Below are 27500 nucleotides of genomic sequence, written 5' to 3' on the forward strand. Positions count from 1 at the left end.
ATGTCAAAACATATCCAAGGCACCCCTTTCAACATCAACATCACAGTAACCCAAGTTTATGCACCAACCACCAATGCTGAAGAGGTTGAAATTGGCCAATTCTATGAAGACATACAACACCTTCTAGAACTGACACCAAAGAAAGATGTTCTCATTATAGGGGACTGGAATGCTAAAGTAGGGAGTCAAGAGATAAGACAACAACAAGAGGTAAGTTTGGCCTGGGAGTTCAAAACGAAGCAGGGCAAAGGCTAATAGAGTTTTGTTAAGAAAACATGCTGGTCATTACAAACACTCTTTTCCAACAACACAAGCGAACATTTGCTGAATGAATTCAGTCTTAGAAAATGACTTGAAATTTGCACCAGTTGCTGTCTTTTCCCCAAAGGATTTGTTTAATCATCTCAAGAGTAGGAAGCATAACCATGTTGCTCAAACAGCTATGGCAAGTTCAGAATGCCCAGCTTCCTTTCTAAGGTTTACCACACATTTGCTAACTGTCAGAAAAATCCCTAATCCCTTGCTTCATTTTCTTCTCCTGTCAGATGAAGGATATTGATTTAGATTTATGAGCCAAGAGTTGTTTGTACAGTAACCAAAAAAGAAAGAAAAAACAGGTAAAATATTGTTCAAATAACCTATGAGCAGGGTACATATCATAAGCCACGTGTAAATGCCTACAGATACTCTACAAAGGAAAATGAACACATTAGAGAAGATCTGAGTGGACCAGCACCCCCCCCATCCCCATCCTTGTTAAAGGAATGAACACAAAGAAGGTCTTATACGAGATAGATAGATATGTATCGTAAAGAGATAGATGGAAAATACATCCAATTTCAAATATGAAACTTCACTGTAAAGAAGTAGATCCTGATGAAACAGAATCACTTACAAATCCTTTAATTTAGCACTTAAAGGTAAAATAAGGGTTTAAATCCAAGGTCTCCATTTCTTCAGATCAGTGGCTAATTTAATACTTGAAAGACAGTGTTTGGCTGGCTAACAGAGAATAAAAACCATTCATGCTTAAAGAAGACACGTTAAATAAAGTCAATCAAAGGTTATCTTTAAAAAGATCAATCGATTTGTCCTAAAAAGACCAATAGCTATTCATTCCTAATTTTGGTTGCAGCCCTATCGCTCAGCCTTCCGTGTGTTCCACACATTTACTAGCAGGCATGCTCTGGAATTTACTATCAAGTATGCTCAGTGGAAGGGTAGAGGGCAAAATGCTTCCAGCAGCTACAGTGTCTGCTACCATTCCTGCTGAGGCTTGTATCTTGTGTGGCCTTACTTATACGATAGATGACGAGTTTTTACGGGCTGTAAATTTCTGCTGAAATTTGTGGAAGGCTCACCACCAGCTCACTTGAAGATCCACACACACATGTGCACCCATGGTGGCTGGACTTGTGCACCAAGAAGGCTCATAAGTTGTAAGGCTGGCACTCTACACCCTACCTTATTCTAAAGGACACAGCATGCATATAGCCACCTACCTTCTTTTTCTCCCACTTGCTTCCCCTCATTCCTGACTTTTGGGTGTGCTGTTGTTGTGTAGGCAGAACACATCCAATAATAATACTGTGCCACCAGGTTGATTCTGGCATATGTTCATCATTTCCAGGGTTTTTTAGCTATAGAATACTCAAGCGATTCATCATTTCCCTTCTTCTGAGGGTGCTCTGGGGTTATACATCTCACCCAAGGCTGCACAGGTGGGTTCTTCTCCTAGGTGGCACAGTGTGGAATGGAATTCCCATCCTCCGCCTCTGCAGGATGCCTAACTTACCAAGCTATCCAGCCGACAAGAACATACATACAAGCACCTTTGTGTTGAGCCAGCAAATGCAGACTCCAAGTGGACACTGTCAGAGATGACTAACCACACTTCTAAGTCACCTGAGACAAAAAAAAAAATCAAATGTTCTCCTTCTCCAACACTAGACACCTGAGATTTCTGGAAGCTCTAAGTGGGGGGAAAATGCAATTCTCTGAAACTCTTTTTAGGACAAATAAATCAATACAATGGCTTTTAGAACTTTATTTAACATATCTGCTTTAAACAACCATAGTCTCTGTATTCAGTAAAGATATGTGCCAACCAGAAAATTCCATTAGAATCTTAATTTGGTGATCTAGAAATCAGCCTGCTTCTATTCAGATCCAATACATAATATCCTGATCTGAGTCAGGGCCTGAATTGTTAGCGATATTTGGGTAAATGATGTTTCAGACCTCTCGTTGCCGAGTATAGGAAATCCACAAACGGTTTTCTGGATTTTTTTGCTTTGTCGGAATGGATAAAATTTGCTGGCATGACTTGTGCAACCATTTTTTGTGGGGTTGTACCTTCAAGATTTTTCAGTGAATGATGATCAGCTATATATTTTTGGGGGTGGAATGTGTTTGTCAAGTTATATGGAAGTGACAAACAGCAGAGACATGTCCCTGGGTCTGTAAAATAAGAATTCAGGAAGCATAGGTGCAAAGGCTAGGAATTTACAAGAAATGGACAACTAAAATAATAGCTGCCAGGGCAAGGAAGTTACAAAGAATGAGACCCCCCCCACACACACACATACACTAAGGTTTGTATGTTTATATACGAGACCGAACCCCATGAAACTAGGTGGGGAAAAAAGGAAAACACAGACGAACAAATGGTTAAATAGTAAACAAAATGTAAGTTCTTTAGGAAGGATCAGAGTATAATGAATGGACTGGAATAGAAAAGGAACAATCCCAGTAGAAATTGAAATAAATGAAAAAAAAAAGGTTTTCGGGGAAAAATGGGAAAATTGATTTGGTGGGATTAAAGGGAGGCAGGCCTAGAGTTAGGGAGAAGATTCTGGAAAGAAGACAGAGGCAAACAGGTAGGGTGTGTACATGTAAACACATGTGTATGCATATACATGCTTATGTGGGGGAGTGTTTCACACCTGAGGAGTCTTTTCCTTCTGCCTGCACTGGATGAAACCTTCAGGAGCAAAAAGGTTGTGCATCTTTGAGAGAGTTGTATCTCCAGAGGCAAACCAGAACTTGGAAAAGTGATGCTTTTGCACACAAACAGTCCAGTTATGTTTTTGGGTCTGACAGTTCAAAAAGTAACGTGACCATCCACTGGACCACATTGCCGAAAAGTGCAGCCCCATAAACTTGCTTTTAAAATCGGATTGCATAAAATGCATTTTAGTACGTTTAGTGGAGTCTATCCCTTGGTACTTTTGGAAAAGGTTTCATATAATATCAATTCTAGACACCAATGAAAACTCATGCACAAACATTACCGGAATAACAGTATACAAAAATATCCCACCTTGTAAATGTTACAGCCTCTACCTTTCAAACCACTGTAATATATTGAGAAAGGACAGGAGAGAGAGAACAAAAAAGAGAAAGAAAGAAAAAACTATGCCAATTCAGCAAGGAATTTCCATTATTTATAGTTGCTGAACTGATAACATGTGTCTGAAAGACTGAAGGATTTTCAGTGTAATAAAAACTAGGGGAAAAAACTTTATTATTATTAGAAGTTCCTTGAAGTTTGCAGTTTAGGCAACTTCATTTGAAAGCAAGATAAAAGCATCAAAGAAGTCCTCCACAAAATATTTTTCCATACATTTCCTGTAAAATCCATCCTTTTTTATGAAAGAAAGATGATTAAGCTTCACTTATATAATGTATCACATAATGTTGCCTCAGCACAGCCGTGAGTAACTGCTTCAAATTCTCAAGGATTCTACAAAGTAAACTGAGAGTATCAAATGTTTCTTAGGTAAATGTGAAGACACCAACATGTGTTATGTGTATCTATGTACCATACTGCCAATGTAATATAAGCCTATTCTTGGATCGTTAATGCATTCCCAGGGTAGCAATCTCTGCATGTTCTTTAGATAGTCTTCCAGATATGACACTTGCAAAAATGAAGGGACAGGAGGGGTAATTATATAAAAATAAAAGTTGCTTTCCTCCAGGTTGCCATGACATTCAGTTACAGCTGTGCACAAATGGGCTTTTAATAATCTTTACCATATTTGTTAGCACACAGATTGGGGTAACTATTTCTCTGAATTTTTTCAGTGGAAATTTCCAGATGTGGTTGTAACCATTAGGGATACCTAGAGTGCAGTTTTGTTCTCTCTCCACCCTTGGAGGAATTTTGGGTTTTGTGCTTCTTCTGCAAGTGGAAACCACAAGAAGTGTACTGGTAGCCTGGCTACCGTTTTATTTACTCCATAATGCCTCCTATGCAGTAGCGTTCTAGAGCATGGTGGTGATGGTAGCCATTGGGAGGCAGAAACCCTCGGGAAATGGCACAGAAAAATCTGAAATAGTTTTGCAAGGTGGTCTCCTTTTTCTTATTACAGTGGGGTCTCGACTTACGAACTTAATCCGTATTGGAAGGCAGTTCTCATGTCGAAAAGTTCTTAAGTCGAATCTGCATTTCCCATAGGAATGCATTGAAAACCATTTAATGCGTATCTGCTCTTTTCGTCCATAGAAACTAATGGGAAGCTGCTATTCCACCTTCTGCCACTAGAGGGGGATATTTTTTTCTTTTTTCTTTTTAACCTAAGATGACTTAGCTTTTAAAAAAAGGAAAAAAAGAGTTTGTAACTCGAATCTAAGTTCGTAAGTCGAGTCCATATATTCCTATGAGAGCAGTTCGTAAGTCGAAACGTTCGTATGTCGAGCCGTTCGTAAGTCGAGACCCCACTGTATTGTTATGTGCTGTCGGGCCATTTTTGAGCTAGGGTGGCTATTTGAGCTCATTTATTTATTTATTTATACTTCTACCAAAGGTCTACTCTAATGAGTTCCAAAGTGTCCTGTCATTAACAGTCCTGCTTAAAAGTTGCAAATTAAAGACTGGGATTTCTTTTATATTTTTCGGTTCCCAAGTCTGTTGCCGACTTGTAGATCTGCTATTGCACTTCCTTCTTCATCAACAGACATTTCAAGTTATTGCTAGTTTCTGCTAATAACATAGTGCTATATGTATATCTTTTTTTAGGGGCTTCATGGGGGCTTCATGGGGATTGACTAATGTTATAGTTTCTTCACTCTATGACGCTTTGGATCTTCTCACTCATTTGTCAGTTCTTCTTGGAATCACTTCTTCCTTAATTGCTAATAATTATCATAAAGTTTGTTACACAACTAATAAAAAGTAAAAATTACCAACAAACAGAAATTTAACCGATGCATACTGTTATCTGAAATTCTACGATTCAAAATTACTCATCCCAATGTCAATATTTTCTTTATCTAATATGAAGTCCCATGTGTGTTCTATGCTTTTTAAAAGTCCGCTACACCTTTGTCTTTTAGAAGCTTGAGAGTTTGAGAGTTTTGCCATCTCAGCCATTTCAAAGACTTTCAGTAGCTATTTCTCTACTGTTGGTACTTGCTTCACCTTCCAATATTGTGCAAAGACAAGTTTTGCTGCCGTTGTCATGCATCTAGTAAGTATTGCTTGGTTCTTTCCTAACTGTTTCTCAATTATGCTTAGCAGAAATTATTCAAGTTTCATGTGCAAATTAGATTTTAATATATTTTGCATTATCAAGTAAATTGATTTCCAGAATTTTTTTGATATCTTATATGTCCACCACATATGATACAGTGATCATTCTTTTTCTTGACATTTCCAGAATCTATTAGAAACCCCATTATACATTTTAGCCAATTTTGTGTGTGTCAAGTACTGTTATATGCGTATCTTAATGTTGTTTCATCTATCAGTCTCCACTCCTCCTTCATTTGAGTGTAATCCATCCTTTTGTACAATGTGTTCTGTACAACAGTGAAATAACACTCTGCTGCATCTCACGCCTCTGCCAATGAGAAGCTATTATCTTTTTCTGGTCTACCATAACAGTAGCCAGTAGGTGATCAGGACAATTATATGTTGTAACACACACATTTATTTTAGGATGACCTATAGCTTTCATGTTCCATACAATCAAGGCTTCTGTAATCTATAAAGTACAAACTCATTTTCTTCTGATTGTTTTTGTACATTCCAATAACTGCTTGCACTACGCCTTCCCTTGCTATTACAGCCATATTGTTTCTTCTGAGTTTGCCATTTCTAGAATAAAACACTTTGTAATTATGTGACTGAAAATGTCCTACTCCGTTCATTTTAGTTCACTCACACTAAGTATTTAAGTGTTCCACCTCTTATGATTTCAAGCTTACTTTGGTTCACACCCTCACTTTCCATGCTCTGATTGCATGAGTTGTGCAGCCTCAGACTTCCCTTTTGTCTCTGTGCACATCAGCAACTAGCCATCCTTTGAATTTTGAACCACTTGCTTCATTAGTGACTACAATAGTTGTACTTGCCCTTTGCTCTTCCTTAGTCATTGACTGAGTGCCATCTAATCCAAGAGTCTTCTAACAGTGTCTCTCATTTTATTTTGGATTATCTCACCATAAGGTTTTTGAGGCATAAATATTCATAACTGGTTTATCATTGCATTCTTTTGTGTGGTACTAATAGCAGTTAGGAGTCTGGTGTCTTCACCTTGGGTGACCCTGCTAGAAGTTTAGGCTCATAATTGAGTTTACTGTGCTGACAGCATTGCTGTCATTTTCCCTGTATCACCACATACCTCAAGACACTCAAGACATACCTCAAGTCACTTAAGCAAGTGACAAAGAAAATGGACTACCATGATGAATAGTGTAAATATGAAAAGAAAATTATTGCTGGACCCCAAGAAAGAATGGAAACTTGTACATAGATGAAAGCTCAGCTCCCATCTTGCATCCCCGCACCCCCCCCCCCAAGCTTATATAACTTTTAATCATAATGCTCATGGAACCATAAAAACATGGCTATCATTTAATTTCATAAAAATATAGCCTAGTTTTGTTGCATCTTGAACTTTCTTGTCCAATTTGAACTTGTGCCCAGAGAAGGAGCAGTAAAAAGCAAATCAACTGATTTAATGAGCTCCCAACTGAAGAATAAACTTAGGAGCACCAAATCATTCCCACCTCCTTTTTTAATGCTACCCAAAAAAAAAAGGTTTCTGCTTTGCTTGGCAGACTTTGAGCACTACTCTTTCATCTTCTTTCCCCTTGACCTTCCTCCAATATTCTTCCCCTCTACACCTTATGAAATGCTTTCATGTCTCCAAGTAATATTACATTTTACATGGTATAATTCACACCTCTACCAAATGAGTTTAGCATGGAGACCCTCCTTTCTGGGCCTTCTGAGGGCTTAAAGATGATTAGCTGCAGTGCTGCCAGTGACTGATCTTAATTCCAATGTACACAGTGGAAGGGATGTCAATATATTCCTATTACGTTAAACAATGTTTCTCTAGGATGGTCTTGATAATGACATTTTCTTCACTTCATATTCATTTAGTATTGCCAGAATGAGAGGAAATAGCCAAGGGACTCCCCTGCAGTTGAAGTGGGAAGGAAGCGATGATGAATATGTAATATATTGACTGCAAAGCCATGTCAGTTATGGAGACTAAGGGCAATTAATATTCTTCGCTTTGAGATGGTGACTTGCTCTAACTTGCTTGTTGGGAGACACTTCAAAACTGTTTATAGATGTACCCGACAACGTCCATACAAAGTAACCAAGCCATAGGAGTGCATGCTTGCAGGTGGTCATGGAAGCTAGAGAGCAAAATGCAACAAACCCAACCTCTTCCAGAAAAAAATCACAGCCTGCTTTGTCTTCCATGGGCTTTTGGAAGCTAAAATGAGAACTTAGCAAGCTAGGAGCTAGACTGAGGAAGTGAAGAGTAGAGGAGGAGGAGCTGAAATTATTAGAGACTTCTTGTTGCTGCTGCTGTAGCTATGGTGTTGTTTATTTACATGGTCACGGTGAATCTTAAATTTCTAGAAAGAAGCTTCAAAGAGTTTCAAAATGATAAATGCCTTTTAATTTGAATTTTTTTGGGGAGCATGCTGTGACTCTCTGAGCGGCTTACTTAGATATATATGTCCTATTAAGTTAATTAGGTCTAATAACTTGGTAAATGCACCCAGGAGATTTCAATAACACCAACGCACATGCTTTATATGGTTCTCTTTAGAGATGTGATTACTCCCAGAATGTATTTTTCTTGCCAATGTTTTGCGACTCAACACGCTCAAACTCCAGAATCTGTCCCTGTTCCAGTGAGATTTCCCTGCCTGCTGCTAAAATGAGACTCCAATGCATGTTACCTTCTACAAAACTATTACGAAGAAAGCTCTGCTGAACTTATTTTATGGAAGAGGAGGAGCATTTGGGTTAACTGCAGTTTGACAGTCCTAAGTGCAACAAAATGCTCTGCCCAGAACAGTACAGTTCTCCTCCCTTCTCCTCACCACACTTACCTTTCTGTGCTTGAGAACATCTGCATTTCTTATGGGTTAAAGGTGAGCAAGAGTGGGGACTGGTGGACTCTGAAGATGATGCTAACCATCACCCTTGGTTAGCATAGCCAGGAGCAAGGAACTGTGGGAATTACCATCTGAGAACATCTGGAGGCCACACATTCCTCTCTTTTGAGGTTCACAGAAAGAACAACAAACAACATCAACTGTCTGCCAGCCCTCACTTTTTAAAAAAGGAAGGAAATGAAAATAAATATTTGGTGTATGTGCGGTTTTGAATTTTAAACTCATTTTAAATAGTGGCAGCATCATAACTACAGGGAATAAAATGCTGGTTGGATGCCTCGTGAAGTTGGATGTAAGCTCATATTGCAAGCATTTGTGAAATGGCAAATTCAACAGTAGGACAGATCTTCCCTTCACCAGTCAAAAGTAGTGACAACCATCTTCTACACTCTCCACATCTCCAGCCTTTAATTCCACCCTATTCTGCACATTTAGATCTGGCCATAAATATATTTGGTGAGAATACTCTTAAGAAGATACATGCAGGATCTGCCGGATATGTGGTTGGCCAAGATATTTGGTTACTTAAGACACAGAAGCAGATGATCTCTCATTCCTAAAGTATGTGTACAGTATAATACCCTGGGCTAGTCCAGTTAGTTTGCACATAAGGCAGAAAATCTCCAATATGCCTCCCCACTTCCACACAAAGCAATGACAAATTAAACAACAATGTGCTACGTACATTTTCATGACATCCAGAATCTGCTGCCTCAGTCTGCCTAATGACAGAATTACCCTAATGTACAATTTAATCTATGGCCTCAGATGCATTCTTACTCTTTTCCTCTTTCATCCATCCCAATACAGTTGATTAAAGTTTCTGAGTTTCTGAAGGTACAGCTTTCACAGCACCCTGCATTAGAAAACAGAAAGACTTTGATATCATGGTTTATGATCTTAAGCCACAATCATAGAGAAACCAGAAAATTTTGCACATGGGAAGAGGAAATGGAAGGAGTGTGGGAAGACTCCAGAGCCTATATGCATATAGGGGCAGACAGAGACAGGCATTTTGGGGAACTGTAAGTCCAAAGGATGAGAATGTTAACATCTGAACAGCTTCTATGGCCAGATTCTATAGATGCAATTTGAGCAGTAGTATTAGACAAAGTATTAGCAAAAGGAGGGAAAGACGTTTTCTCCCTTTCTTTTGCTCAGTCTCCTCTCCTTCCTACAATTTATCAGTCACATCAACCGCAAACCCTATTAAGGGGGAAATTTATTTCTAATGGCCTCTAGACTTTTATGTAAATACAGCCCTTCTGTTTGTAAAACTGTCACATTAGCTTGTGCATTTGGATTCAGATGTATAATTCCAATCAAGCAAAAGGAAGTCCCTTCCTTTTATTTAATAATTTAAAAGCAAAAAAGCAAAGCGTGTTGCTTATATACTGCCCCATAGCTCTTAAAGCACTCTCTGGGTGGTTTACAACAGTGGTTCTTAACCTTGGGTTACTCAAGTGTTTTTGGACTGCAACTCCCAGAAGCTTTCAGCACCAGCTGTGCTGGCTGGGGTTTCTGGGAGTTGCAGTTCAGAAACACCTGAGTAACCCAAGGTTAAGAACCACTGGTTTACAACATAATTATGCAGGCTATACATTACCACCCCCAGTGAGATAGGTACTCAATTTACCAACTGTGGAGGAATGGAAAGCTAATCAATCTTGAGCCAGCTACCTGAATCCATTGGGATTGAACTTAGGTTGTGAGCAGAGTCTTGGCTGCAGTACTGCGGTTTAACCACTGAACCATGAGGCTGTGTAAAAAAATATTTAGAACAAAATAATTTTTACTCCAAATTCCAAATAATTTTTACCCCAAAATTTTTACTCCCCATGCAAGGCTGCCACCACAGTGAAATATAATGCAGGAAATGCTACAGGATTGGGACAATCTGATTCCTTTTTTGCCAGTTGACCGCATGATTAATATTTATGATGTAAAAGCAAACATGAATCAGCCCAGAGTCCTCTCCACTAATCCATATTTTTCCCATGCCACTGGGGGTTCTATTTGTTAAGAAAACAGATCCATTTGCATCAGTCTGAGTGGTGTGATCACTTGAACTGATGCTTAAAAGTTTGTGTAGAAGTGCTGGTGGTTGGTAGTTGGTAGGAGTAGTGAAAAAACACCAGAATGGCTGGAGCTTTGCAAATAAGCATTTTTTAAAGTCTTGGTGTCAGCACTGTTGTGCTAGAGCTTCTAGATATAAAGAGAGAGGGGGAGAGAGATGGAGATATGAGAGGAGGAAATTGCCACAACCTTTGTTTACAGCTGACTAAGGTAGTTCTGCTGCAGCTGTTCCTACTACAAATCAGGAGAGCTACAGGATAGTTATGTCATCACGCTGCAAACAAGGTTGTTATCCAAATTCCTCCTCTCTTCCTAGGTGACCAATTAGCATGAATTTATCCAACTTGACTTCCCTGGTGCAACTTAAGATTCAGTAAATCCACATTTTTCTTACTGTGTCATTGCACCCTAAGGTTGTTTGGATGTCTATGTCTGAAATAAAAATAAATTCAGAATCAGAGTATAGCATAGGCGTGAATGAAAAAACAGGACCAGCCCTGCCATTAGTCACAGTGTGTCGGTGAAGTAGGTACTGTACTGTTCCTTGGGTGATATTCTCTGTTAGAAGATGGGACTGTGTTTCAGGGCATTCTGCATTGGGGGGATGCTGACCATGTCAAAGTAAGGTTGAAAGGAAAAGGAGAATTTTGGAATGAGGGAACATTGTCCCTTACATCAGGCAGAAAAATTCTGACCTGGCAATGTATGAGAACAGTTACTGTGCCTGCTTTTCCCTGATATGCTCGATAAGACTGAAACCAATGAGATTTCAAACATGTGGAAAGATCCTGTCCTTCCACTGCAGTTGGAACACTGATTACATCCACTTCTTTCCTATCATAAACAAATGTTCTCTTCAAAGTTAATACTCTTTTTATATAATTAGAAAGGTGTTAACCCAGAAGCACCTGCAATTTGACTACCTTTGTCAGAAAAGTGTTTTCTTCTCCCCCACAGAAATAGGGAGTTTCCTGAAACCATTGGGTTTGCATGACACTAATTTACTCATGCAGTGAAAAACATTATTAGTGAGCTGAAAATTAATGCCAGGTCACCTGCATCAAGACAAAGCCGATGTTGAATGCGTGGCAAAAATATTGGGTAGCTGAGCTTGCTTTCATTTTAATTAAGCATGAAGATGAGATGTGATTTCCTGGGAATTAAGACAAAGATCTGGAATGAGTTTGTGCCTTGAGGTATGATTCATCTGTTCCCCCATAAATTACCTTGACAGTGTTTTCTTGTGCTGCTTAGAAATGGATTTTTGTCTGCTTTGGAGTTTCATTTTGCATTAATTTAATATCTTGCTGCTTACATAAGCTTGGTGGGTCTTGATCCTGAAGACCATGCAAAAATAATGACTACTTAAGAATACCATTTGGCTTCTCAATTGCCTAAGTATGAGCCGTCAGTGGTAGGTGTCAGATAGAGATGTAGATATATATAAAGCCCACTTTGGTGGATGCTTTCATTGCTGTTGGATGCCTGATATGAATGTAATGGGCAACTAAAACTGGCTTTCAAGGCACATTACTAGACTATGTATTATTGGCTCTATTGTATAGTACAGAATTGCCTTGGGATCCCTGGCAGGTGATGAACAGATGCTTAAATACATTTTGACACAAGCAACTAAATAAAATGCAAGCATTTGAATTGTGGATTTACTGTATCATGGGATGCTAAGAATTTTGTGGATCAATACAGTGACCAATGCAGAACTACTAAGACAAATCAATAAGGATCAAGGAGTCATAAAACACACAAAATGCACAAAACCAGAATACTTTGGTGGTGTGACGGGAAGCAAAAAGTACATATTGTTCAAAGTGGTCATTTGAGGCAAAAATAAACGGGGAAAGAAGTACAGTGGATCCTCTACTTATGGAATTAATCCATATTGGAACGGTGGCTGCAGGTCAAAAAGTCTGTAGGTTGAATCTCCATTGACCTACAATGCATTGAAAACCGATTAATCTGTAACCAGCCATTTTTGTTCCATTTTTCTTCCATTTTGGTTTTTTTCTGGTCTGTAGGTTGATTCTCCGGCTGCAAGTCAAACCTAAATTTTGCGGCCAGAGAAGACTGTAACTCGAAAAGTCTGTAGGTCGAGCCGTCTGTAAGTCGAGGGTCCACTGTAGCAGAATGAGAAGAATGTACTGCCAGAAAAATCTTGGAGAATGATTTACATGCAACACCAAAAATGTGTTAATAGTGCCTGCATCCAAAGTCAATATAGCCATGATGATGGCTAATCTGTGATATGGGGGGGGGGGGAGAGAGGAGAAACAAAGACAAAGAAAATTTAATTTTCTTTAAAACTTTTCTGAGCAATTGATCTTATTGCATTAACTATGATGGATGGATTTGAAATCCTACAGTCGCTAAGAACCTTTTTGTTTCTATTGGTTATTATTTCTGAGAAGTACAAACAATTCCGATAATACAGCAGTTGCAGCATTGTGCAGAAGTCCTCAGCTCAGCTTTGGGACTGCCATATTCTTCTGTGTCTTTGTTTTTAATATTTTAATAACAGTGGGGAGGGGACTGGGGGAGCAGCAAAACTATGGTTTTGAAACTTTATCTATCTATATATAGCACAAGATGATTTACAGTCCCCAAAGTTTTCTGAACTAGTTGATGACAAGCCCATGAATCACAACAACTCAACTAGCGTTATTCAGCTTAACTGTCTCTAGTGCTTTATTATAATTCCATTTATCAGGACACAGTCGTCTGGAGAGCATTCATTTCAGTTTTTAAACTTGTCACATTGCGAGAACAAAAAATAGAACTGTTTAATAACCCCATGGGGGTAAGATGGATGGTTTTACTCTATCACCTAGTGTTTCAATGCAGGATACTGTTTTTATTTCATGCTTTCAGCATGCTTTCAGTCTGTAAGTGTAACAATCAGCTTTTGAAGGCTCTTTTAATTTCAAACCTCAATCATTCATAAAACAAGTTTTGCTTTCTTGTTTTTTTTGGGGGGGTGGGTGTTGCTGCTTTGAAAGGATTACATGGAGCTTCCCACTGTTTAGCATTCTCCGACCAACTTTTTGTCTTTTATAGACTTTCCCTCAGAAGTTTAAAACTCCACTTATTTGGGCCACAGATCCCAGAAATGCTCTGGATAACGTGCACATGGCTTGAGAATCAAGGGCCAAGAAAGTATACAGTAGTTGTAATCTATATTTAAGCATCAGCATATTTAAAGTTTGAATACCTTCTGAATGGAATAGCATGGAATTTAGTTGTTCTTCGCACAGGACTGTTCAAGAGTTAGTCTGTTTGATTGATATTTGAAATCTTACATTTCTCTGCTGGTGAGGAAACAAGATAGCATACAACTCCTTCCAAAATTAGTTAACATTTAATTTAAAATTAAAAACTATAATATATAGATATTTAAAACATTATTTTAAAACAGTACATTTTAAAAGCACCATTTCTTTGCCTCCTAGCTTCCTAAAATCCTCTCTAAAGAGGTATGTTTTCACCTGCTGGAGGTAGGATAGGAGGGAAGGGGGAAACACACATCCTAATGGAAGGAGAGCCATTTTGTGGGAGTCTCAGGAAAAGATCTCTATCAGGTCCTCACAAGATATGCTTGTGAGTGTGGTGGGACTGAGAAGGCATTCCCCTAAGGATCTCAATACACATGGGGTCTTTATGGAGGGAGATGTGGTATTTCAGACAGCCTGGACCTTATAATTTCCAAAGTTTTTGTTCTTGATACAATGAGCTGAGGACAATCTGTTGAGAAATTGCCAAACCCCTTGAGGGTTCTTTCTCCAACAGGATGATGAGACAAGTTTTTAAAATCAATTATTCAACTTTTTGCACAGTTTCTATACAAAACTAGTGTGGACAGCAATGCCCTTCATGAAGCCAAATTTCTCTTTATGAAGTTAAGCACAGTCAAGGACTGGTTAATCAGTTTTTTTAAAGGACTAAAAAAAACAGAGCACATTGTGACAATGTGACACAAACAAGGTTTATTTAGCATAAGCTCCCTTCTTCAATGCTTTCACCAGTAGTTGATTTCTTGTCCCAACTAAAAGTAGACACATTCAATCAACTGCTGAACTGTAAATGAATATTGATGTAGAAAAACCCTGAATTAATAGGTCTACTCTAGCCAGGATTTGCAACAGAGATACTAGTTTTAGCTCATGTATGAGTGTGTATTTTTTTTTCTTCATAGGGCAGCAGCGTGGAATACTCTGCCCTATGAAGAAAAAATTCTCAACCTGAAATAACTTAGGCAGTCCTGATGACTTGCTATCTGAGATGTTATGGAAGGTTTCATAGAAACATTTTTTTTTAAAAAAATCACTGTAGTTTCGTTTTAAAAACAAATGAATTAGATGTTAGAGGTCATCAAAAATACCTCTGTTTTAAATAAAACAGAAAAGAAATTTAGGCTGGCAAAAGTCATGTATTTTCAGCTAAAGAAGCAAGCTACAGTCCACAAACACTTATGGTGAATAACATTTACATCAAATAACCCTTGCCAGTCTTTAAGGTGCCATGACACTATGGGTTTTGCTGTAACAAAGCTTTGCCCTTGAAAAAGACAAAATTATGGGAACTATGCAAACCAGCTGCAACACTGATTAAGAAAAAAAAGAATATACAAAATGGCAGTAGTTATCACATAATGTACAAAAACCAACCTCACAACTCGTGCAATAATCAAATGCAAATAAGAAAAGGGAATATCTTGCTGTTGTTTGTGTGTATGTGTGTATGATGTGCCAAGTTGATTCTGACTTACATGACCCTAGTAGGGTTTCCGGGGTATGTCAGATATTTAAGAAGTGGTTTTACTAGTGCTGCCTCCCTAGTGAGTTTCCATGGCCAAGGGGATCTGAATGTGAGTCTTTTTAGTCCTAGCTCAACACTCAGTCCAATACACCACACTGACTGTATGGAGAGGATAAAAATGTAGACATGTCTTGTTCTGCATAAGAATGAAGCCAGTGAGGATTTGCATCCTTAGCTCTGCATATGTGAAAGATGATGCCCTAGGACTTATTCTTGACTAAATTTGCACTGAATTCATCTATGCTTTAAAGTCCTGAAACCTACTGCATTATGACTTCCTTCAAAGCAGACATTTTAAACACTTGGATCACAAAGACCTTAACCAGCCCTTTCCTGTGATGGAATTCTTTGCTCCCTTCCAAGATTCCATTGACATAGTACAGCTCATGTGTAGAATTCAGTTTAAACTCCTCAGTGTGAATTTGGGGTTCACCTCACTGTCCACATTGAATAGTATACCATGCATTTGAGGTTGTTTCCTTCCCCCATCCTTTCACAAAGCTTTCTTTGATCTTCCTTTGAGGAAGTGTGCACTGGCATAAATTTGAACGTCCACTTAGTAATACCTACTGGTCCACCTTCCTCCACATATCTGCTGATAATCTCAGAAAGTTCTAAATGATTGGCCCACTTAGAGACTTCCTGTGGTGTCTTTGTCAAGATTTGTTACTTTACATTCTAGTCTTAATTATACTTTTCACCCATTTATCTGAGACAGAAGTTCAGCTAGTGGATCTGTATTTTCCAAGATTGTCTAAATTCTTTTCTGTCCCCCCGGTCCAAGTATGGTAGTACTTCTGCCTAACTTCTGGGAACAAGACTGATTTTAGTAGAGCCTGGAAATACTATGTTTTTGAGCAACTCTTTCTAGACCATACACCCCCCCAGCCAATTATGCTGTATAGACTAAATAATAACTTTTTTCAAGGTCAGAACTATTTAGTTGAAATGTCAATGCTACCAAGTCTAAGTTAACTTTAAGACTTTTTTGGCTAAATGCCATTCTGCCCAGAAATCTCTTGTGACTGAACTGCATGATTAAAATCAGTGTATAGTTTAGGGCGGGAAATCTACAGGATTATGGCCTAAATCAGATGGATCATTAAACTGTCCATATAACCTAAATATTTTTAACATTTTTATATGGTTTGTCCCTTATATATGCATGCAATAAGACTAGTAGGTTTTTACAACCCCTTTCTTTTTTAAAAAAAGTTGGTCATAATGGTATTCACATACATTGTAAAACAACCCAAGTAAAATATTTTACATTTCTATTATATTATTCAGTTTCCACTAATCTAAAAACTCTAAGTGCTCAGTTAGTGGCCCATACTCCTTTTCCAGAACGTTGGGTTATTTACCATAATAATTCTTTATGCTTCGGTATTGATTATGTGCTATAGAGCGGACCATAACTTAGTGTATGGTTACCATCTGGTGTGTTTTACAATTGCTCTGAAGAAACAAAGAAATGAGTATTTTCACTGTTATTGCAAGGGGGTGCTTTAGAAAGTAAGATGGGGAGCAGCAAGTAAAGCAGAGAGAAGGATGTCAGATGCTGTCAATGGTGGAAGGCATTTTGCAACATCAGATTTTCAGTAAACATTATTGTTCCAATTCTGGAGGAAGTTGGTGCTGCTGGTGGGTGGCATTGAAACTACTGGTAGGTGAGGCCAAAATAAAAGTGGGGAATGCCACCGTCTCCTCTTCCTTTCCTGACATTCCCCTCCCTTTCTTGTTTTGCCACATCTTTCTGATTCCCCCCTTTCCCTCTTCTCTTTTTCTCCTGCATAGGTAGCTGTTACTCGTGTCCTATCCTGAAGGCATCTATACATCAGGAATAGGGGGCTCAAAAGGAGACCTGGAAGAAGGGGCAAGAAGATGGCTCAGAGAAAGCACAACTCTCACTCGAAACCTGAAGTGATTGTTTGCAAAGGCCTTTTGAAATTCAGCCATTTGGCTCTACGGTCTGGCTTTCCCACCCTTGTTGTGTATCAGAAATAGAGAACACTGCCTTCATGGTCATCGCACCACACTCTGAAGTCGATTGCCACTGTTCCCACTACACAAAAGCAGGACATGGTCCAATCACTTAGGCTCATGTGATTCAGTATCCTTGGTTTTACTGCTTGGTATGTTAGCAGGCTGGCAATGCAATTTAAGAATTAAACATGTGCAACGAACATAAGCAGGCTTGAGGTTATGTGTTACCTGTATCAAATATCTCTCTTTCATAGTCAGTGAGTCCAGCACATTTTCTAACTCTAAGTGCAGAATTCTAACAAACTGTTTATTAGAATCTGTTTGTCGACATTCTGGGACCCTGCAGTTTGCCTAAGGACACATGAATTGCAGGATGTATAAACCCCATTGCATAGTTTTGAATTTGGGTAAAATTATTTTGTTTTGCCCAGAAAAGTCAATCTCAGTAACACAAATTACAAACAGTATGTGAGAGTGCAAACAAAACTCCAGCAACACCATTGAGCCACACAAGTCTGACGGATCCTTGCTGTCCCTTTCCCCAGGAAGGACAGTGGTCATCTGAACTCCATGTTGCAGAGTTTGGAATTTCCAGAGTTTTGAATGGCTGCATAGCAGAACTGCAGGGATTCAAACAGCAGAATACCTTCAAGTTCCCCAGAATAGCCTGACAAACATGACTGCTTGCAGCAACAAGAGAGGGAAAGAGACACAGAGCAGAGAGGCGGGGCTCTTCTTGAATTCAGAGGCAGAAGGGAAAATTGGGTAGTGCTAAATAGTGAGTGTTTCAGCCACAAATGATTTAAGAATGATTACTTTGAAAGAAGTAGCATTAGAGGTTTGGAAATGAGCCAAACTGGGCCTGGTATTGAGACCAATGGGTCCCCCTGGGCTGCATGCGATTCACAGACTGTGCTTTGCCCTGTCTTTGTCCTGAAGTCCTAGTTGTCTGTCCCCCAAATCTCCAAAATAGTATGACCTAGAATCACACAAGTATGAACATATACTATAGATTCTTTAGCTGACATTATAGGACAGTTCTCTCTTGAACACTTCTCCCAGATCCAAATCTTTGCCAAAAGGTCTCCATTTTTAATATTAATGAAGTTTCACACAGTGTTGAGATGAGGCGAGATGTGTCCCATAACGTCTCCTGTCTGACTTGAATGCCTCTTATACTATTACCTCTGACGAGTGATGAGTGAGAAAAGGCCATTTAAATCCAGGCAAATTGTTGTGTGGAGTTTTGCAATATGTGAAACTATTGTGTGGCATTGATGTTTGCTTCAAAGGAAATTGTTGTATTGAACTGAGCTAATGATTCCAGCAACCCCATCCATGGGAACAGTTTGCACAGAATAATTCCTTTTGTTAGGGAAGTTCTAATTTGAGAGGAGGAGTTGCATTGAAAATACCAGATCTGCAAGTAGGAAGAGTTCCAAAACAGTCGAGCACTTGAGCTGTGCAACAGAGTGAAATGGTCTGGCATGATCTTTCCCCTTCCAGTCTGGATTCATGTACATATGATCTCAGTTGTACTCAGGATACCTTGAAGGATTTGACTCAGATGGCAGCAGGGCTTTCTTTCCCATGTATCTTCAAAAACAATGGCGAAATTCACCTGTGGCTGTATGGCTTATGCACAGAACACCAACCAGAGGGAAAGATCATCAGAAGATTGCACATATCTGCTTGAGAAAGTCTACATTTTCCTATTGCTTCTTATGTGAAAGACATAAGAATGCAACTTGGTGCTAAAGCCCCCTCCTGAAGGCACACCTCAAGGTGGACTGCAGTTGGGTGTTAAGAAGACCAAAATCATTACTACAGAGGAACTACATAACTTTAATGTTGACAGTGAAGAAATTGAAACAGAGATTTTGTTCAATCAATAATCCAAAAGGAGATGGCAGCCAAGAAATCAGAAGTAGACTGGCATCCAGAAGGGCAGCAATGAAGGAACTAGAAAAGATCACCAAGTGTAAGGATGTATCCCTGGAGACTAAGAACAAGATTATCCACACTTCTGTATTCCTGATTATTATGTACAGGCACGAAAGCTGGACAGCAAAGAAAGCTGACGGGAAAACAATTGATTCATTTGAAATATCATGTTGGAGGAGAACTTTGTGGATATCCTGAACTGCCAGAAAGACAAGCAGGTGGGTCCTAGATCAAATCAAGCCTGGAGCAGAGGAAGCTTGTGATGTATATGTGTCCTTTCTCTCCTGATCCTTGCACATGCAGGTGACAAGCATAGGAAAGAGAGAGAATACATTTTAATGAAGCTTGGAATCAGCACCATTCCTACCATTAGGCAGAGTGAGTATACGTGTATTAAAGCAAAAAAATAAAAAAATAATAAAAAAGGTGTGCTGCTTATATACCACCCCATAGTGCTTAAAGCACTCTCTGGGCGGTTTACAAGTTAATTATGCAGGCTACACATAATAGCAGGAAAAATTAACTTAGCAAAGAGAATCATTATATCGTGATGAAAACTAGTGGGGGGAAAGCTTTTAAAATGCATGGGACTATTGATAACATGTTTTCAACCTCATTAGAATTAGAAAGCAAAAGCAAAATGATGACCAGACTGTATCTGTTCCTCAGGCTGGATCTGAAGTTAATCAAAAAAAAGCTAAACAAAAAAGCACAAGGAACAATGTATGTCTGAGGGCATGAAAGGCCTCAGTGTGGCTTTGGAGTAGTTTCAGAAATGTTGTAAGGACAGAATTTTTTAAACAACAACAACAACATTTCTTTCATATCTCATAGAATTGTATATTCAGGGTAGGAGAGTAGTATGTGTATGGGAGAGAGCCTGTGCTATAGACTGGTATTCGTCCTTGTGACAACCTTATAAGATACATTAGCATGAGAGATAACAAGAAACATAGACAAGGTCTATGTCTGTTTGTTTCATTGTTGAGCAAAGATCTCAGGCCCATTCCGAAACACTGACCCAATTGGAGTGAAATGTGTAACTCTCCAGATGTTGTACTGTGCTGGCTAAGGTTGATAGGAGTTCAGTCAGACAACATCTGGAGACAAATACATTCCTCATCCCTACTGCAACCACTACACTACAGATGGGGGAGGGGGAAATCCATAAATGCAGCGTACTTCGTAAACTTTCCACAAAGTTCCTTCAGCATAACATAGATGCTTTTGTCTACTATACCGTAAAGCACCACATCACATGATGTACCAATTTAAAGGTCCTATTTCGCTTGCACACACTGCATAAATATTGCACAGATACTTCACAGGGGTTACTGGTAGTAAGTCAAAACATGCACAAAATTGGCTTATCCTGGAATACAGAAGATGTTGGCTGATGCCCTTAAAATTGAGAACACTGTGCTTGTGTTTCCTTGGCCAAGAAATCTCCTCATATTTCAGCCAGATTGCAAGTAAACTAATCAAAATCAGAAATGGGATGATGCCTCTAGCACTAGGCAACTGTTTTGTTAATTAACAGCTAAATATTTGTTTTTCATTATTGTTTAGAACACCCCCAGTTTACAGCTGATAATTTGGGAGTGTATTACAATATTGTACTTTGTAGAAAGCAGTTGGAGATGGATTATTTATTGTGGTCCTGTAATTTAGTAGTCATTTATAATTAAGCTTCCCTTCTGCCCCCCAACCCCTTCCCTTCCTCTCTCTTTTCCTTTTCATTCCAGATCTTTTACTTGTTTACAAGCCATCTGTAGGTGGTGGGAAAAGGGCCCATGGCCCTGTTTTGTCCTTAAACAAGAAGAAGAAGGAGGAGGAGGAGGAGGAGGAGGAGGAGGAGGAGGAGGAGGAGGAGGAGGAGGAGGAGAAGAAGAAGAAGAAGAAGAAGAAGAAGAAGAAGAAGAAGAAGAAGAAGAAGAAGAAGAAGAAGAAGAAGAAGCTAAATTACATCTAAAAATCAGACAAAAAGTAATTCAAATTTGGGGAGTTTTGATTGTAAAAAGCAAATAATACTGAGTATTGAATATTTCCTTTTAAAAGACATCTCCTTATCACGACCCATTATTTACCATTCACAATTTTTTTGATCAGGTTCATAATAACCCACAATTGAGTTATTGTATGACTTTTTCTTTATATAAAAGTGCACAGCTTGATTCACAAACTTTGTGAGTGTGGGTTAGTCACTACCTACTTCCTGCTATAGAACTAATTGTTGGAAATTAAAACACCAATCTAGGCACAACTAGAACCTTAATAAAGGGTGGGAAGGAAATAGGCAGAAAAATAGCCAGGAAGTCTGGCTATTTCTCTGTTGCTTTCTAAGGAATCTTCTTGCTATAATCAGAAAAATGATGAACTAATGATGAAAACAAGTGTCTCATTTCAGTCTAGGTGGCTCCTAAAGCAATATCCAAAGAAGATTCCATGTCTAAAGCAACAGGATCAAAGCAGGTGACAAGCAGTTCAGACAAAAGCAATAATAACATTACTACTACTACTACTACTACTACTACTACTACTACTACTACTACTACTACTCATAAAACATATCAAGGAACTTCTGTTTCACATATGAAGAATCCACCTTTAGAGCAGAGAGGTCGGGTGGAGGGGATCCAAAAGAAGGATCAAATTCATCCCCAGCTCAAGAGGGCCTGTCAGTGAATGCATTATGGAAACAACTCATCTTCACCTACAACTGACACTATGGGCTATGCCACATAAGACAACACTTCAATCCTTGCTTCCCCCCATTTAATCACAAAGGAGTGCAGGACACACCACCTGGTATTGCAAAAAAACTTCATTTTAAAAAGCTGCTTCTCCCAAACCTTGTTCTCTTCAGAAGTTTATCTTCAGGAAATCTAAAACCATTTTTTAATTACTATGTAGAAATTCACTCTCCAGCTGGAGCTTCTCTTGGTGTTGTTCTGCACTAATTGAGAGCCTAATTGAAAGCTAATTGATGGTTGTTGTCCTGGAAACTTTGACATGAAAATGACATTAGTGGAAAGTGCCAGTTGCCACCTCAAAACACTGAGATTAAAAAAAAACCTATGCCTTCAAAAGTACCAAAAAAAGATGGAAAGTCATGGATTTTGTCTGTTTTAATCAAAACAAGGTGAATATCAAGGTAGATAACAGAAAAAAAATCTGAAAACATCAGCACAGTCAGGTATGTTAAAAGTAAAGGTAAAAGTTCCCCTTGACAATTTTTGTCCAGTCGTGTCCGACCCTAGGGGGCGGCGCTCATCCCGCTCTTCAAGCCATAGAGCCAGCGTTTGTCCAAAGACAATCTTTCCGTGGTCACATGGCCAGTATGATTTAGACACGGAACGCTGTTTACCTTCCCACCGAGATGGTACCTATTAATCTACTCGCATTTGCATGCTTTCGAACCGCTAGGTTGGCGGGAGCTGGGACAAGCGACAGGCGCTCACTCCGTCACGTGGATTCGATCTTACAACTGCTTGGTCTTCTGACCCTGCAGCACAGGCTTCTGCGGTTTAGCCCACAGCGCCACCACGTCCCTGTCAGGTATGTTACAGAGAACAAATGAATCATTCCTACATAGCTGAATTCCCAGGTCTCATCCTAGCTTCAGCTAGATGCCCTTTGCTAGAGAATGACCTTGTTCATGAGGAAACCATATTTCTGAAAAGTCTTTCCTTGCATGCAGCTACTCCACCAAGTAGACACTAGTGTAGCCCATGTTTTCAACCGAGGAGGGCCACCAGAGCTCTTGCGTATTAAGTGATGCCCACACCATTACCTCTGACTTGGAAGCTAGCTCTCCATCTCTTGGAGAGTGGCATTTGCTATGCTTTCCCTGGAAGACAAGGAGATACAAGGGTGACCTCTCATTGATGTCACCTGACCCAGAAGGCTCAAGATTAAAGTTCTTAACTCCATACTCTAATAATACCTATATGAAGCCAACAAGGGCACGTCTGTGCAAGATGTCAAGATTGCAATCTCTTCATCATGCATGATGCTATGAAATACAGGCAGGAGAATGTGGGGAGAAAAATCATGTAGTCTGCATTTTGTTTTAAATTGTAATGGTGGGGATGGTCCTCTGACTCTGATATTAGACTCACCAGAAGAGGATTTTTCTGGATCCTATGGTTATGCTTATTGCTGTATGGGATTAAGCCATCTTTTTATTGAGGATTTCATTCAGTCCACATTTTTTAAAGCAACAAACCTGATCTGCACCTCCCCAACAAAAGTATGGAGTTTTGACCTGAAATTTGACACTGCTACTCTAGGTTTAAAGAAAAGAAAAGACATTGTAAATTAAAATAAATTTAGAAGTGAAACCTTCAAGAGCTAATACTTTTTTTTGAAAATGAGGAAATACATTAAAATGTAAGTTTATAGAAAGATAAATTTTCATATGGATGTTAGAAAAGAATTTACAGATTAATGCAGAAATAGGGCAGAACAGGCTTAAGAATGGCACGTATGAAATTGAAACAGTCCAAAAGCTAATTGATCAATCCATTTATCATTAGTTCTTACCCATTCCTTTCCCTTTTTTGTACAAGACTCATAAACACTGATAAGACACAGCAAAAAGGGCATTGCAAATATAATAACAACTTTAAGAACAGCACATATTATATCACAACTTGATATTCTATTGTATATTGCAACATATATTTGAATTAGTTGTCCGCAGATGTCCAGAGAAACAAATTGGATTAGTTTGATTTTCCATAACAAAAATATATATGGCGTATTTCTTATCTTAGTATAATTTCTTATCCTTTGAAAAAGCACTAAGGAAAAATAGTTGAGAAGCTCCTAGCCCTATCTCTGCAGTTGGAGTGTCACCTACTGGACAATCCCTGAGTCCTTAGAAGCTCAACATTCAATAAATGCACAACCAAGAAAGCATAGATGGGGGTGGGGGGAAATCAGAAAAGGGAAGAATGTGTTTTCTATTGCTTAGAAAATATGACTCAATCTAGAGAGTATAAGTTGCAAGAAAACTGAGTGAAGTTAAATGTTAAGAAAAACATCCTGATAATACAAGCTATTAAATGGTGAGACAAACTGCCTTGGAACACGATAGGCTAGAACTGCTTGGTAGCGCAGTGATTTAGGCATCTGGCTGCAGAGCCAGAGACTAAGAGTTTGATTTCTCACTGTGCCTTCTAGACATGGGCTGGACATGATGATCCATAGAGTCAACTGCACTCTTAAGAATCTTCTTCTTCGATTGGATGGTGACCTATCAGGGAAGCTGTTAGTAGATTTCTTGTGTGAGCAGAGGGTTGAACGAGGGCATTGCTGAGATAACTTCTGACTCTGTGGTTTAACTGCACTGGAGCTAAAACCACAGAGCACATCCTACGTGTAAAGAAATGTAAGACATATCAACTAGATTTGCTCTGGAGCACCTCGGGTGGTCCCAGTGCTGGCTGAACACACTCTCCTCCCACTCACAGGGACTCAGTGGGCCAGGCTGGGCTCACCTTGTGATTAGTCAGCCCTGTGTTGTACAGTATGATGGCAAGAGCTGCTACACCAAGCAGAAACTCAACTGTGCTAGCTTCCTTGCCAGCAAATGCATTGCCACCAGACCTATGACCAGATGTGCTCCTCTGCATCTCCCCAGGGGTTCTCTAGAAAGGCTCTTGGGCCATAACCCAGCAACTGGTTCCAAAACTGCAATGCCCATAGCTGAAACCCATCAGAGGCATCTTGGAATTCTTGACTGCTTTGGACTTTGCGCTGGATGGGCATGCCTGCTGAAGTTGACTTGGCTGCTGTGAATGTAAAGAAAATTTCATACATCCTTTCAAGGACAGATTCATTGTGATTAACAAACACATCCTGTATTTTTTTCATTTTTGTTGCCTTGATCTGCAAGCCAACTGCCTCAAACTACACACTATCGGGAAAGAAAAGGAGACTTGACTATTGTTAATATTTACACTTGAATTCATTCTCATATTTTTGAAAAGGCCTACAGCCTACACTGCCGCAAAATCCCAAGGCTGGAATTAAATATATTTGTGATTAGTTTCTGCACAATGAAAGATTGCCTTATGGGCAATAAATCTTTCTCTCCATTAAGTATCCTAAAAATAGCACCTGCATTCAGGTATCACAATGCTTCAGTTGATTAAATAATCAGTTAAAAGAACTGCAGTGCAGAATATTTGACAAAGAAAGGAGATGGAGGGGGGGGAGACTGAGAAGCAAATAGTGAAAAACTTCTGCAATTCTGTGAGGTAGGAGAATATCCACAAACACGTTGTCTTTAAGCCTGGGAGGCAGGCTTCTACCACTCTTGTTTTAAATAACTTTGATCGCTTGGGCATGCAAAAAACAAACAAACAAACAAACCCCCAGACTTCTGTTGGGATGATGAAGAATATATTCTGTTAGACACTTTACTATCCAAGTAAACAAGGCAAACACGTGGTTGAAGCCAAAATTCAAACTAGGTGACAGAGTAAGTCAATACCATTTGCCAATGCAATGCACTTGTTAAAGAACCAGACAGAGAGAAATTTAGACAGAAGGATTTACTCTGAAAATAAAACCTGTAGAGAGATACCATTACCCAGCCTATCAGGATCCAGTCACTCACAGATACAACTTTCTTGGGAAGGTCAGAAGTGTGTACCTCCTTGACATAACATTCTAACTGATGTTGTTTCTTGGCTTTTCAGTTTAAAACAAAATTAAACTCTTTTGTATCTGGGTGGTGGGAGGGCAGGGACTCGTTAGCCTGGGAAGGCAGCCCATCTAGGAGAAGGAAAACTCTGATTCCAAACCTCCACTGCCTTGTGGCTATACCCACTGATGGAAAAGGCATCAGGAGATAACCTTGAGGCAAAATCCAGAGCCGGAGTCCCAGAGGCAGTTCGTGTCAATCTGGCAACTCCTGCGACATCGCTGGAACCATTTGTATTGGCTCTTGCCTTTCCATTGGACTATTTCAGTGATGTGGAGAGGGGGGATTTGCTGCTTAGGTAACAGCCTATCCTCCATATTATTTTACCCAGGCATCATGCTTTGGAGTGGACCCCCAGCTTTGCATACAGCGTTGAAGTCCTCCGTACAAAGCACGTTACCATAGTCTCTCGAGACTGAAGGATGCTTATGAGAATGGAGGGCAGGTCAGAGAAAGAGAAATACAATCAACTAATCTAATGATGGTTGTTGTTGTTGTTGTTGTTGTTGTTGTTGTTGTTGTGCTTTGGCTATCCAGATAATTTTTGTGAGCTCAATAAACCTTGACTGTACACTGCATTGCATGTCAACTTGTTGACTCAATTTATGGAGATTTTTTCCAGGGCTTTTAAAGTACAAAGTACCCAGAAGTGGTTTATCATTCCTTTCTTCTGGGGACACTGGGATTGTGTAGGTGGCCCAAGTTCATTCAGTCTCATTCTACTCCCCAGGGGACCAGTGGTAAGACTTTCGTGGATACAGCAGGCAGGTGGGGGGGGGACATTTGATGTTAAAGTCATATAATCTGTAATCAAATGACACATTTAACTGTGGCAGTTGATCTTCATGCCACCTCTGCCACCTGCTTCTTCATCGCTCCTTTTCAATGGTGTGCCAGCACCAGTCCTGCAACTGGTACAATTTTTACTGCCCTCCCCTTCACCCATTGTGGAAAGGATTGGAGATACCACTGTTTTTTTCTTGCGGTCTGGAAAGAGTTCAAGAACTTTCTTTCCCAGTGTATTTGGAAATCAGGGATTTCAAGTATCTGGCTTTTTTAGATTTCTTTCCAGAAAAGAAGAAGATAAAGTTTATATTTGTTATTGTTTGTTGGCTGAAAGCACCTTTGGGATGCAAGAGTTCTTTTATAGACTGGATGCGGGTAGGGATTTTTCTGCCTCCACTTTTATTGCATAAGTATATCTGAAAATAAAGAAATGTTATAAATGCCATCTTGCCTTGAGTACTCTCTAATCCAAAGAAAACTGAACCCAGACAGCAGTCTTTTAAAATTTTCAGTCTATATACAGAAGTGTCAGGAATGCAAGTGTATCTTCAAAATATCGAAATGCCTTTGAATTATTTAGCTGGCTGGATAACTCAGTGGTTGAAGTATCTGGCTGTGGAGCCAGAGGTTAGGAGTTTGGTTCCCCGCTGTGCCTCGAGGGAGAAGACCCAGCCTGTGAGGTCTTGGGCAAGCTGCACAGTCCCAGGGCACCCCCAGAAGAAGGGAATGG

At 39.4% G+C, this 27500-nt stretch overlaps 1 long non-coding RNA gene across 1 annotated transcript; it reads left to right on the forward strand.

Moving 5' to 3' along the window:
• Positions 1 to 4734: 4734 nt before the first annotated feature.
• On the forward strand, positions 4735 to 26999 carry LOC144583201 (uncharacterized). The gene is made up of 2 exons (XR_013536868.1): positions 4735 to 19487; positions 21015 to 26999. It is a non-coding gene; the product is annotated as an uncharacterized LOC144583201 (long non-coding RNA).
• Positions 27000 to 27500: the final 501 nt, after the last annotated feature.

The sequence above is a fragment of the Pogona vitticeps genome, chromosome 5, assembly GCF_051106095.1.
Source record: "Pogona vitticeps strain Pit_001003342236 chromosome 5, PviZW2.1, whole genome shotgun sequence".
NCBI classification, from domain to species: domain Eukaryota; kingdom Metazoa; phylum Chordata; class Lepidosauria; order Squamata; family Agamidae; genus Pogona; species Pogona vitticeps.